Source organism: Carya illinoinensis, chromosome 8, assembly GCF_018687715.1.
Source record: "Carya illinoinensis cultivar Pawnee chromosome 8, C.illinoinensisPawnee_v1, whole genome shotgun sequence".
Lineage (NCBI taxonomy): Eukaryota > Viridiplantae > Streptophyta > Magnoliopsida > Fagales > Juglandaceae > Carya > Carya illinoinensis.
In genome coordinates, this window is record NC_056759.1 from 28,087,831 (window position 1) to 28,100,451 (window position 12,621).

Genomic DNA, 12,621 nt, shown 5'->3' on the forward strand with positions numbered 1-12,621 from the left:
CTTGAATATTTAGACCAACAGGATCTCTCTCTTGCAAATACTGTAATCATCTCTTAGCTTCAGCAATCTTAAATTGAACATTAACAAAGCTGGTTTTGTTCCATTTCTGCAGCTTCTCTCCACACTTTTGAATCACATGCATCATGGAATTTAGGCCCCCCTCATCACTTTTATCCCTCCATGTATCTTTAAAAAGTTTAGAACATTCTTTCTCCCCTACCCATATTGATTCAAACATGAAAGGTTTTTGACCCATCATACGTGTTTGAGTTCTTGTTGTACCCACCCACAAAGGAATGCGATCAGAGTAAGCCATGAGACCATGTACCATAGTTGCTATCGGATTAGTCAAACACCATATATCATTAGCCAAGGCCCTATCTAGTCTAGCACTAATACACTCAAAATCTCCTCTTCGATTAGACCAGGTATATGGACTACCCTGGTAACCTAAATTCCTCACACCACAATCATTTATAGCTTCTCTAAAATTATTCATTTGCCATTTTGGTCTATCCACACCACCCCACTTTTCAGATTGATGTACTATTTCATTAAAATCACCAATTAATAACCACCCCAGGCCCTCATCACACTGAACAAATCTCATAAGATCCCAAGTATAGTGTCTATTAGTCACCTTGGGGAAACCATAAATACCTGTAAGATACCACTTCCTCCCATCTTGTTCATTTTCAGCAATTATAGCATGAATATGGTTTTTTTAGTACTTCAACATAGATAAATCTATATATGTTTTCCAAAATAAAGTCAAACACCACCCCCCCCCCCCCCCACGCCCCTCACAATTAATAGCCAAGTAATTTAAAAATCTAAGTCATAACTGGCATTTGTTCATTTAGGAAACTATAAGCCATGTTTCCTGGATGAACAGAATGTTGGGATCTTCCTTCACAACAAGGTCGTGAAGGTTCCAAATTCCATGTGGGTTTCCAAGCCCATGGAAATTCCATTATTTCCACCGATAACTCAACATTATTTTTCACCCTATATGATGGGCATGTGTTATGCTTCTTCTGAACTGGTTCCTTTTCTTCTTCATCTTTCAAAACATCCTGATGTCTCCTACCCCAAATACTTCCTTCAACTTTTTAAACTTGGCCAACTGTAACTTGTTTATGGGAACCCCTTCTCCCAACTCGAGAATTTGAATCTTTTGTTATTTTAGGACCCAGGCCTGGATCCGGTGAAAAGTCTATACAACCTAACCCAGCAAAAGGTGTTAATGAAGTTGGACCCAACTTAGGAGAATCTGATCCATCTTTGTCAACCGTTATAACTATTTTTTGAATCTACCTCATTCCTGATCTTTCACAACTCCCCAAACTTCCATTGCCATCCCCTTTCATACTCCTTATCTTTGAATTTGAATTTTCCTTACTATTCACAACAGGAGCTAACTCATTAACAACCTGTTTTGCCTCCTGATTTTCCATTGCACAATTATCTTGATCCTTCTGAATCTCTGCTGCCATTATTGGGATTGTTTGCTGAGCTACAGAAACTGTTTCCACGTCTATCATTACCGACATCACCACCGGCTCAGGTATCTTCCTTGGTGGCTTCTTCTCCCACCCTCAAGCACCAGCGAAATCTTCCTGCAACCATGATTCGTAAGAGAATCCTTCTGCTTCGTATAAAGTTTGGTTTTGCTGTCATCGATCGCACTCCTTATAGCCGTGGCCAAAGTAGCCACAACAATAACAAAAGTCAAGCAATTTTCTCTTATTGGAATCGAATCCAACAGGGAAAATCTAGACCTACATTGATTTTCTTTCTACGCAGCAACAATTTTGTGATGTCCAAGCAAACACGAACTTGCATGAACTCACCCCATTCCAGTTCATCAACCTCTAAATTGATTTCTTTCACTATCGCTATAACACTTCCTACGAGATTACGCACATAATGATTTCTTGCCATTAAAGGGAGATCGATAATTCTTACCCAAAAAGAGGCCTCATGCATACGGACTTGATGAACCTGCTGACGTCCATCAAACTCTTGGAGTGGCACAAGTTGTTTATTGAAATTCCATGGGCTTTCCCGTAGAACATTTTCAATCAAACGTGAATCCACTTGTAATTCCTCCTCTTCTTGTTCTGTCAATGTTAACTTTGCATACAGATCATACAACTCGTTGTCCATATTGAGTAACAAGATCCACAAAAGAGATAATCAATCACAGAAGACCTAGACAGAGATAGGAGGCGCAACCCCTACCGAGAGAGGAATGGTACTTGTAGTTTAAACTAGAAATCCATTTATATATATGTGGGGGTGAGAGTAAGGGCTTCCTCAAGTGCTCACTAAATAGCCTAGTCCATTACGGGCTCACATTATGACTATGCTAGTCCACACATAAAAATATAACAAACGCGGCATGTGTCCTCCTTCGTGAGGTTTTCTCTCTAAGGGTTGAGGTGGATCTTACCAAAGCTCTACTATGAGGTACCTTTCTCATTGTGGAGGGCAAGAAGTACTGGGTGCATTTTAAGTACGAGAGACTACCATCAGTGCGCTCCAAGTGCAGCATTATCAAACACAACCATTCAGTCTGCTCAAACGTGTCAAAGGGGGAAGGAACCCAACAATATGGGGCCTGGCTAAGAGCCCCAGCAACCAGGGACAGTGATCTGCAAGCTAAAAGGTATGGAGAAGGTTTCGAATTTGAAGGTCCTGCTCAGTCACAACCATGGAGGGAAGAGATGGAGGATAGGGACGACCCTTAAAAGGGCGAACCAAAAAGCACAGTAGGCTGTTAGTTGACAGTCACAGCCCCTGCCACCTCTGATCATAAAGCTGCCTCAAGAAATGACATGCAGGAAGTAGGGGGATTGTCAAAGTCAGAGATCTTTCCTAAAAATGATAGTGAAGAAAAGTTGACTAGGAAAGACCTTGTCTCCTTAAACACTGTAAATGCATCCTATGACATGCTCAAAGGCGAGGCTAGGGACCCAATAAGGAAAGTCTCAGAAGCAAGCACACCTACGCCTGCAAGTGGGGCATGTAACAGAGGAACAATAGGACCCAAGGCCCCAAATGATCTTGTGGCTTAGATTAACTCCTTTGAACATTTCATTGCTAATCAAATGGAAGTCTTGCAACACCCCAAGAAGGATCCTACGTAGACAAGAAGAGCAAGAAACTTGTTTGCTAAACATTTCACCTCAGGATTGGAACGGGCAACCTCAAGTGTGCCAAATAAACATAAACAAGTCACTAGTCCTATTCCCAAGAGAAGCAAACGAATTGCAAATGACTGTGCAACTCGGGATAGGAACAAATGCATTAAGACTGAGGAGAGTGAATATGAGTATAACTACAACACAGACATGGTGGAGGTTGTTGAACAACCCCACCAAGACAAATGAGCTACATCAGTTGGAACTCCCATGGGCTTGGGAACCCATGAGGCGTTCAAGTGCTTTGAGACATGGTTCGAAGAGAAGATCACACAGTCTTGTTCCTGCAAGAGACAAGACTTAGTACTAGCATAATGGAAAAGTTGAAGTTCACTTTAGGCTTTCCTAATTGCTTAGCAGTAAGTAATGAAGCAGGAGAGGGAGGCATTGCTCTATTGTGGAGAAGCCCTCTCCAACTGAAGATCCTCCATTATTCAAAATCCCATGTCCATGCTCAAATTAAGCCACAAGAGGAGAGTGGGGTGGCCTGGTACCTAATTAAAGTGTATGGCAACCTTGAAGCTGCAAAAAGACATGAAACTTGGTCCTATTAAGATCTATCAACATACCCCAATGAAGTGCTTGGCTCTTAATAGAGGACTTTAATGAAATATTACATATGGGAGAAAAGAGAGGGGGAAGGTGCAGACCAGGGAGGCAAATGGAGGACTTCAGAGAGGTCCTTAATGACTACCAACTAGCGGACCTAGGCTTTTGTGGCCCCCAATTTACCTAGTGGAGTGGAAGGCAGGATGGAGGAATTAGTATATTTGAAAGCTTGGATAGGTTCTGTGCCAACAATGAATGGAACTCCCTCTTTCCAATGTGGTCTGCTTAACACATTCCAATAGCATACTCAGATCACCTAGTAATTCGACTGAGAGCTCAGGTTGATGCTAGGTTGGACTTTAGAGGGTCTGGCTTTAAGTTTGAGGCTATGTGGGCTGACTTAGAAGAATGTAAACAGGTGGTAACATCCTCTTGAGACATGTTGAGTGGAGAAAAGAACCTCTCTTTGATTATGCAGAAAATTAGGAGTTGTGGAGAAAGGCTTCAGTAGTGGAATAAAAGCAGTTTTGGTCATGTAAAGAGGAATATTGCTAGGGCCCGTGACAGGATGAACTTTCTCTACCAGGTGGACCCAAATTGCTCAAGACCAGAAGATCACAGACTAGCTAAGGCTGAGATGCAAAAATGGCTTAAGAGAGATGAAATCATGTGGAGACAAAGATCAAAGGCCCTATGGCTAAAGGAGGGGGATAAAAACACAAGGTTTTTTCATAGAAAAACCTCCCAAAGACAGAAGAGGAACCTAATTAAGGAAATAAAGGATGGTAGTAACATTTGGCAAGTGGGAGAGGAAAGGCACAAAATTATAATGGATTACTTCCAAACCATCTTCACAACCTCAGGTCACCAAGGAGAGTTGGGGTTCTTGGACAATCTGCAAGGTCGTGTAACAGCTGAGATGAATGAAGTATTGAAGCAGAAATTTACAGCAAAAGAGGTCTTCCAAGCCCTCAACCAAATGGACCCCTCCAAAGCCCCTGGACCAGACGACATGCCCCCCCTATTCTATCAGAAATACTGGGCTTTGGTTGGGAGGGATGTCTCTAAAGCAGTACTTCTCAATGAGGGGGCTTTTCCCTCTGCACTGAACCATACCTACATAGCCTTGATTCCTAAGAAGAACAAGCCTGAAGAAGTGGCTGACTTCAAACCAATCAGTTTGTGCAATGTAGCCTACAAGCTGATTGCAAAAGTCCTCTCAAACAGGCTCAAAAACATCCTACCACAAGTAATTTCCATATCCCAATTAGCTTTTGTGCCTGGAAGGTTAATAATAGATAATTTTCTACTAGCTTATGAGCTAGTTCATTATTTGAGACAGAAGAGGAAAGGTAAGAAAAGGTACATGTCCCTCAAACTAGATATGAGCAAAGCGTACGATAGACTGGAATGGGGTTTCCTTGATACCATTATGGGAAAGATAGGATTCAATGAGCAATGGAGAAAGTTGGTAATGTGATGTGTGAAGTCAATGTCTTACTTAATTCTTATAAATGGAAGCCCAAAGGGCCCTATCCCCTTATCTTTTCCTTCTATGCACCGAAGGATTGGTGGCCATGTTGAAAGAAGCTGAAGAGAACAAGTTGGTGGAGGGAATCAAAATCTGTAGAGGTAGCCCAAGGATCAACAACCTCCTATTTGCAGATGATAGTTTGTTCTTTTGTAGGGCTACTATGCAAACAAATGCACACATCCATCAAATCCTAAAAGAGTATGAACAAGCCTCAATCCTGAAGGTTAATAAGGAAAAGTCAGCAATGGTGTTTAGTGCCAATGTTGACCCTCAGCTGCAACAAGCTATCATGGCCTTTTGGGGGGTGCAGCAAGTCCAACACTATGAGAAGTACCTTGAACTCCCATCAGTGGTGGGTCGATCCAAAGGATGGGCTTTCCTGGATGTAAAGCACAAATTATGGAAGAAAATACAAGGTTGGAAGGAGAGGTTACTATCGCAAAGGGGCAAGGAGGTGCTGATTAAGGCAGTGGCATTATCAATCCCCTCATACTCGATGAGCTGTTTCAAACTACCCCCAAGTTTATGCAAAGATTTGAAAACATGATGGCCAAGTTTTGCTAGGGCCAAAGGAAAGAGGACAACAAAATTAGATTGGTTAGCTAGTCCAAGATGTGTTCTGCCAAGTCTCAGGGGGGTATGGGTTTCAAGGACCTCCAAAGTTTTAACATGGCACTTTTGGCAAAGAAAGCATGGAGGATCATGAATGAGACATCATCCCTCCTCCATCAGGTGTACAAGGCTAGGTACTTCCCCAACTCAAAATTCCAAGAAGCTCATTTGGGGCATGCACTTTCGTATGCTTGGATAGGGATTTTGGAGTCAAAAGGTCTATTGTTGAAGGGATGCAGGTGAAGGGTAGGAAATGGAAGGTTTATCAATATCTGGTTTGATATATGGCTACCTAGCCAAAACCATGTCTCCCTGCCTCAAGCCCAGGCTAGTTTGCAAAACTATCAATTTGTTTCACAGCTTATTGATAAGGATACAAAGTGGTGGGACGTTGGTTTAGTAAGAAGAATTCTTCCCCCTCGTGAAGCTACTGAAGTGCTAAGGCTACCATTAGGACCTGGCCATAGAGAAGATAAGCAAGTCTGCTTCATGAAAGCTCAGGTGTATACACAGTGAAGAGTGCCTACAAGCTGTTTTTGTCCTTGAAGATTCACATGCCCGAAGGGGAATGCTCAAACTTCAAGTCCCAACAGAGTTTATGGAAGCACTTATGGAAGCTATCTATTCCTAATAGGGTCAGAGTGTTCTCATGGAGAGCATGCAAACATGGGCTGCCAACTATGAGGAACTTACTGGTGAGAAAGGTGGTAGTCTAGGACACCTGTAGACTTTGTCAAGGGAGCAAGGAGGACACGAGTCATGCACTAATATTCTGCCTATCCATCTTACCGTACTGGAAAAAAGCATTCAACTATCTACAATTGGATGGGGACCCCACAAACTTCATGGAATTAGCTATGAGAGTGAAAAAAGAAGGGCTTGTAAGGGACCTGGAAAAGTTCTTTCGCTTGGCCTAGTCTTTCTGGTTTAGAAGAAACCAGTTCTGATTAGAGGGACATCTCTAGCATCCACAACATGCTGTAAATCATGCATTTTCCATGCTAAAGGAAACAGAAGCAGTCCAACTTGGTTGTCAGCAGCAAGTGGTAAGGAACATTGGTTGGAGACCTCCTCCTACTGGGGCCCTAAAACTCAATACAAATGAAGCCATGTTTCAGGAGCAGTGCAGGACAAGCATAGGAGTCATTTTGAGAGATGGGAAAGGGAAAGTAGTAATGGCAGCTTGCAGCAAAGAACCTGAGTTCTCTGATCCTATGGAGGTAGAGCTTCTTGCTATCCTGGGGGGCCTTCAACTTTGTGTCTTGATGGGCATCAATGACTTAATTGTGGAGACTAATTCCTTATTAAGTGTCAATGCCATAGTTGCAGTAGGGGAATCCATGGCTCCCACAGGTAACCTAATCTCCTCCATCCAGGAATTGTCAAAACAGATGCCAAGTGTGAGGTTCCAACATGTCAGTAGAGGGCTTAACACAGTAGTTGATGGCATGAAAAAATTAGCACGAGTTGTAGAGTTTTTAACAGTTTAACAGTTGTAGAGAGTTCCAACATGTCAGTAGAGAGTTTAACACAGTAGTTTCCCAAATTGTTTGGCATGAAGCCAATTTGTAACTCTGAATTTTTACTCTCAATGAAATGAAGATGAGTCTGTTGTTATAAATATATATATATATATATATATATAACAAACGCCCACTTGGATAGCAAAGTCATCCACACATAAATTGAATATGAACTTGCATTCAAAGAACATAATCTAGGTCAAGTGCATTTGCAAGCCACAAGTTATGAGTACACTGATAGGATGCACGACACAACAAGTACCTACAATCACGATATCCAAACAAATAATATGCTAGATTCTCAAATGAAGCCCAATGAGACTATTTCATAGTGTCTCACGTTCAAACACAAAAGATCTCATAATTAACACAAAATATATGCATAATGAAATATAGCAACCAAGTGCTCACAATAAATACAAAGATACATCTCCCACTAACTTAATAGAATAGAAGACTCTAACAACCTCATATGAGTCACATGCTCTTGAAACACTCTTGGAACCAAACCCTTAGTTAGTGGATCAGCCAACATAAGAATTTTGGGGATGTACTCCATAGAAATAAGAGATTCTACTACTTTCTCTTGAACAAAAAAATATTTTATAGAAATATGCTTGGAACGTGAAGAGCTTCTTGTGTTCTGAGAGAGAGAAATAGCCACAGAGTTATCATAAAGTATTTGTCATTGGCTTTTCAATGGTATTCACAATAACCAACCCAGAGATATAATTCCTTAACCATATAGCCTGACATGTAGCCTGATAACAAGCCACATACTCAGCCTCCATAGTTGAAGAGGCAGTAAGTGTCTGTTTGACACTTTTCCATAAATAGCTCCTCCTGCCATCATAAAAATATATCTTGAAGTAAATCTCCTGTCATCTAGGCATCTTGCATAATCAGCATCAGGATATCCAACAACATCAAGAACGTCGAATCACTGAAATGTCAGCATATAATCTTTAGTGCCTTGCAAATATTTCAATACTTTCTTTGCAGATTTCCAGTGACTCAAACCTAGATTGGTTAGGCATCTATCAAGAACACCCATAACGTAAGCAATATCTGCTCTTGTACATACGTGAGTATACATCAAACTACCAACAACTGATGCATATGGAATTGCTTACATTTGAATCCTCTCATCGTCATTCTGGGGACATTGAGACTTACTAAGTGTATCACCTTTCACAACAGGTGCTTTTCTAGAAGAGCACGATTGCATATTAAACCTATGCAAAACACAATCAATATAGGATTTTTGAGATAATCCAAGAACACTATTAGCTCTACCACGGAAAATTTGTATATCTAATATATATGACGCCTCACCAAGATCCTTCATATCAAAATGAGAAGACAACATACACTTAGTCTCAAGTAAAAGCTCAATTTCATTAGTTGCGAGTAATATATCATCCATGTAAACCATGAGAAAGATATATTTGCTTCCAATGACCTTCAGTTATCTACATTGATCAACCATATTTTCTTTAAAACCACAAGAGGTAACAATCTTATCGAACTTCAAGTACCATTGCCTTAACACTTGTTTAAGCCTATAAATTGACTTCTTTAGTTTGCACACCATATGTTCCTTATTATTCACCTAAAAGCCATTTGGTTGCTTCATATACACTTCTTCAGACAAATGCCCATCAAGAAAAACTATTTTGACCTCCATTTGATGTAGCTTCGACTCAAAATGAGCTACAAGTGCCATGATTATCAAAAATGAGTCTTTGGTAAACATTGGTGAAAACATATCATTATAGTCAATGCCCTCTCTTTGGCTAAAGCCTTTAGCAATGAGTCTAGCCTTGTACTTCTTTACTTTAACACTAGAATCATGTTTGGTTTTGAAGACCCATTTGCAACCTATTGGTTTGCAACCATTCGGTAACTCGACCAAATCCCGTACATAATTTTGACACCTAGACCTCATCTCATCATGCATAGCCTCTACTCAATGTGAAGACTGAGGATTATCAATGTCCTATTGGAAAGAAGCCGGATCAGTGGATGTTCCAACACTAAACTCATGCTCTTGCAAATAGATCATATAGATCAGAGATTGCAGCCTTGCAGGTCTACATGTTCTATGTGATCTCCTTAAATGAACATCATTAGTTGTCCCCAGGCTTCCATTCTCAGCCCTTCCAATGCTGGCGACTTTCTCCCTCTGTTCTTAGCCCTTCCAATGCCGCCGTTAGCCCCAGGCACGGCTGGAAGCCACGGCTTCCTTAAGCTCGCGCCATTCCACCATTGACTACCATTCTTTCACAACTTCATCACTGGCCCTCCAACAATCCAAACCACACTTTTCTAGCCCAGATCAGCCACCAGTAAAGCCTAACCATTTCACTTTGCAATTTGGCATTTTTGGCTTTCGACCGCCCTTTACGCCGCCACCCATGGCCAGCCACCACTACCTTTAACTTCACCAACACCCCTAAGCCCTACCCAAGCCTTCCCTAGTCTTCGTCTGTCTCCATTCAAATTTGGATATTCTAAGACCCATGGCATAGTGCATTTTGCATTGTGACGTTGCCTTGCCGCCGCCTCTTGCACCTCTGTAATCCTCTGAAAATTATATTATAGTGTTATAAGTATTTTTCCAAAGAAATTTTGAGATTTAATTATATTTTTGCACTAACTTTTATTTACTGTGAATTGGTTGGTTGTGCCGGGCTGAGTCCGAGGAGTAAGGGGGTCGGTTGGATTGGAGGATAGAATTGTTGTGTGATTTGGTTTATGTTGGCATTTTGTTGGCTGTTGATTATTCGTATCGTGTTATGTAGATTGCAATTGCACGTATGTTCATGTTTGTAACTGAAAATTAAGTTGTCGCATAATTGCATACATGTTCATGTGGATATTTGGCAACTGGATTTTCATGTGAAAAATGATTTTTGAGTCCATGTGTATCATGACCCTAAGCCGAGATGAGGTTTATCTCGGTGGAGCTCCTCTAGTCACTCAGGAGCGGAATATACTGGTGACGTCCCTGGGTTGTCGCTGGGCGACAACAGGCTCGGACAAGACGATAACGCTGCAGTGCTAACTTCGTAACCCCTCTACTAGCAAGGGCTAGAGGATGCCTGGTCAAGGTACATGCTGGGTGCGGAGTTGGTTATCACTTGTTATGAAGTCACATGCATGGTCGTTACCTGTTGTGCGGTGATAAGAGCCAGGATATGTGGATGATCCCTATGGGAGATCATGGTGCATATGGTAAAATTGGATAATGAGTCATTTTCTAGAAAAATGGTGGGTTTTGATAAATTGGATTTATGTGGACCATTTTCTAGGAAAATACTGAATTTTTTAGGGGGGTCGTTTTCTAGAAAAATGGCGGTTATGTTTTATGGAATGTTTTGGGTCAAAATGAGATTTTGGCGTGTGTTGGAAAATATTTAGTTTCTAAGAAAATGATGTTGTTTGGGTCTCATGCATAACCCATCATATGCATGCATGTTGTTGGTTGCATCTATTTGTTTTATCTCATGGGTTGTTTGGATTATTACTTATCTACGGTACATGGTACCGTAGACTTTGATGCAGATGATGAGGAGGTTGAACCTGAAGATGCAGTTCTGCCAAAGGAGTGATTGGGTGTCACTTGCTCATATATCGGGATTTGTTTCCTGCTTTTTACTCTTGCGTTATGCTTTTATTATGTTTTACTGGATAACTGTAATATTTATGGTACGCTTGTGTTTAAGCAAATTTGTATTTTAACAATTTTGGTACTTAGTTGAGTGACTTTAACTTATCCGTTGCATCTTTTGTTTTACACGTGTTGCATGTGCACACACTTAGCACTTGCTGTTGAGGTGCGTGACCCGTGGGAGTTGGGGGCGTCACAGTATATTGGGCCTCAATCTCACATGCTTGCAAGAATTTTGCAAATGGTCTTGCATTTTGCCCAGTTTCATCATATCTTTCATAATACTCTCCACCTCTATAAGATCTTATGGCTTTAATACATCTATCTTTCTGAAGCTCAACAATAGCCTTGAAAATTTTAAAGGCTTCCAATAATTCAGACTTTTCACGAATGAGCTCAATGTGACCATAACGAGAATGATCATCAATAAAGGTGATGAAGTACTTATAATTCCCCAAGGCAGCAGGGGTGATGGGACCACATACATCAATGTGTATCAAATCCAAAACATTATCTCTTATACCAATCTTTTGCCTTCTCACTTTAGCAGTTAGCTTTCTTTTAATACAATCAACACATGTATCAAAATCAGAAAAATCTAAATTAACAAGGACACGATTTTTGACCAACCTTTCCATTCTAGGTTTGAAAATGTGACCCAATCGTTTGTGCCATAGCATGGAAGATGTTTCATTGACTTTACTTCATTTAGAGCCAATTGCAGCATTTACAACATGTATATTAGAAGAACAATGAGTCAAAATGTGTATCAAGTCAATTTTATATAAACCATCACACAAAACATCAGAACCAACCACAACAGAATCATAATGTATCGAAACCTTTTTATTTGCAAATACAAAACTGTAACCACATTGGTCCAAAAGAGAAATAGAAATAAGATTCCTCCTTATGGAAGGTACAAAAGCAGTGCCTTTTAGGTCCAAAAACTTCCTAGAAGTCAAAAGAAGTCTGATTGTTCCAATGTATTCAACTTTAACCTTCACGCCATTTCCCATAATCACCATCAACTCCCCATCACTCAGCTTTCTGATGCTTCTTAATTCCTAAAAATAATTTATAATGTGAATTGTTGCACTAGTATCTAACCACCAAGTATCAGAGGGAACATCAATCATATTAGACTCAAAGCACATTAGTGTCATATGTGTACCTTTTTTCTCTAACCAAGCTGTAAATCTCTTGCAATTTGCCCTCTTTTGTCCAAACATGTCACAAAAAGTACATTTTCCTTTAAAACCTTCCATCTTATGATTAGAAGAAGTACCCAAGCTAGCTTGTCGAGTGGGCTTTCCAACCTTTTTTCACCTTATATGGCTTATTGTTGTTTTTGCTATTAGAAAATCATTTCTTGAAATTTCTGAAGTCTTGAGTCATAACAAATGCAGCCTGAAACTGCCCCCTTTTTTTTTTTATCACTTCTCCCTCTTAAGAGACTATAGCAGTCATCTCACTCAAGTTCCATTTATCTCTTTGAGCGTTGTTTGTGGTCTTGAGAGCATC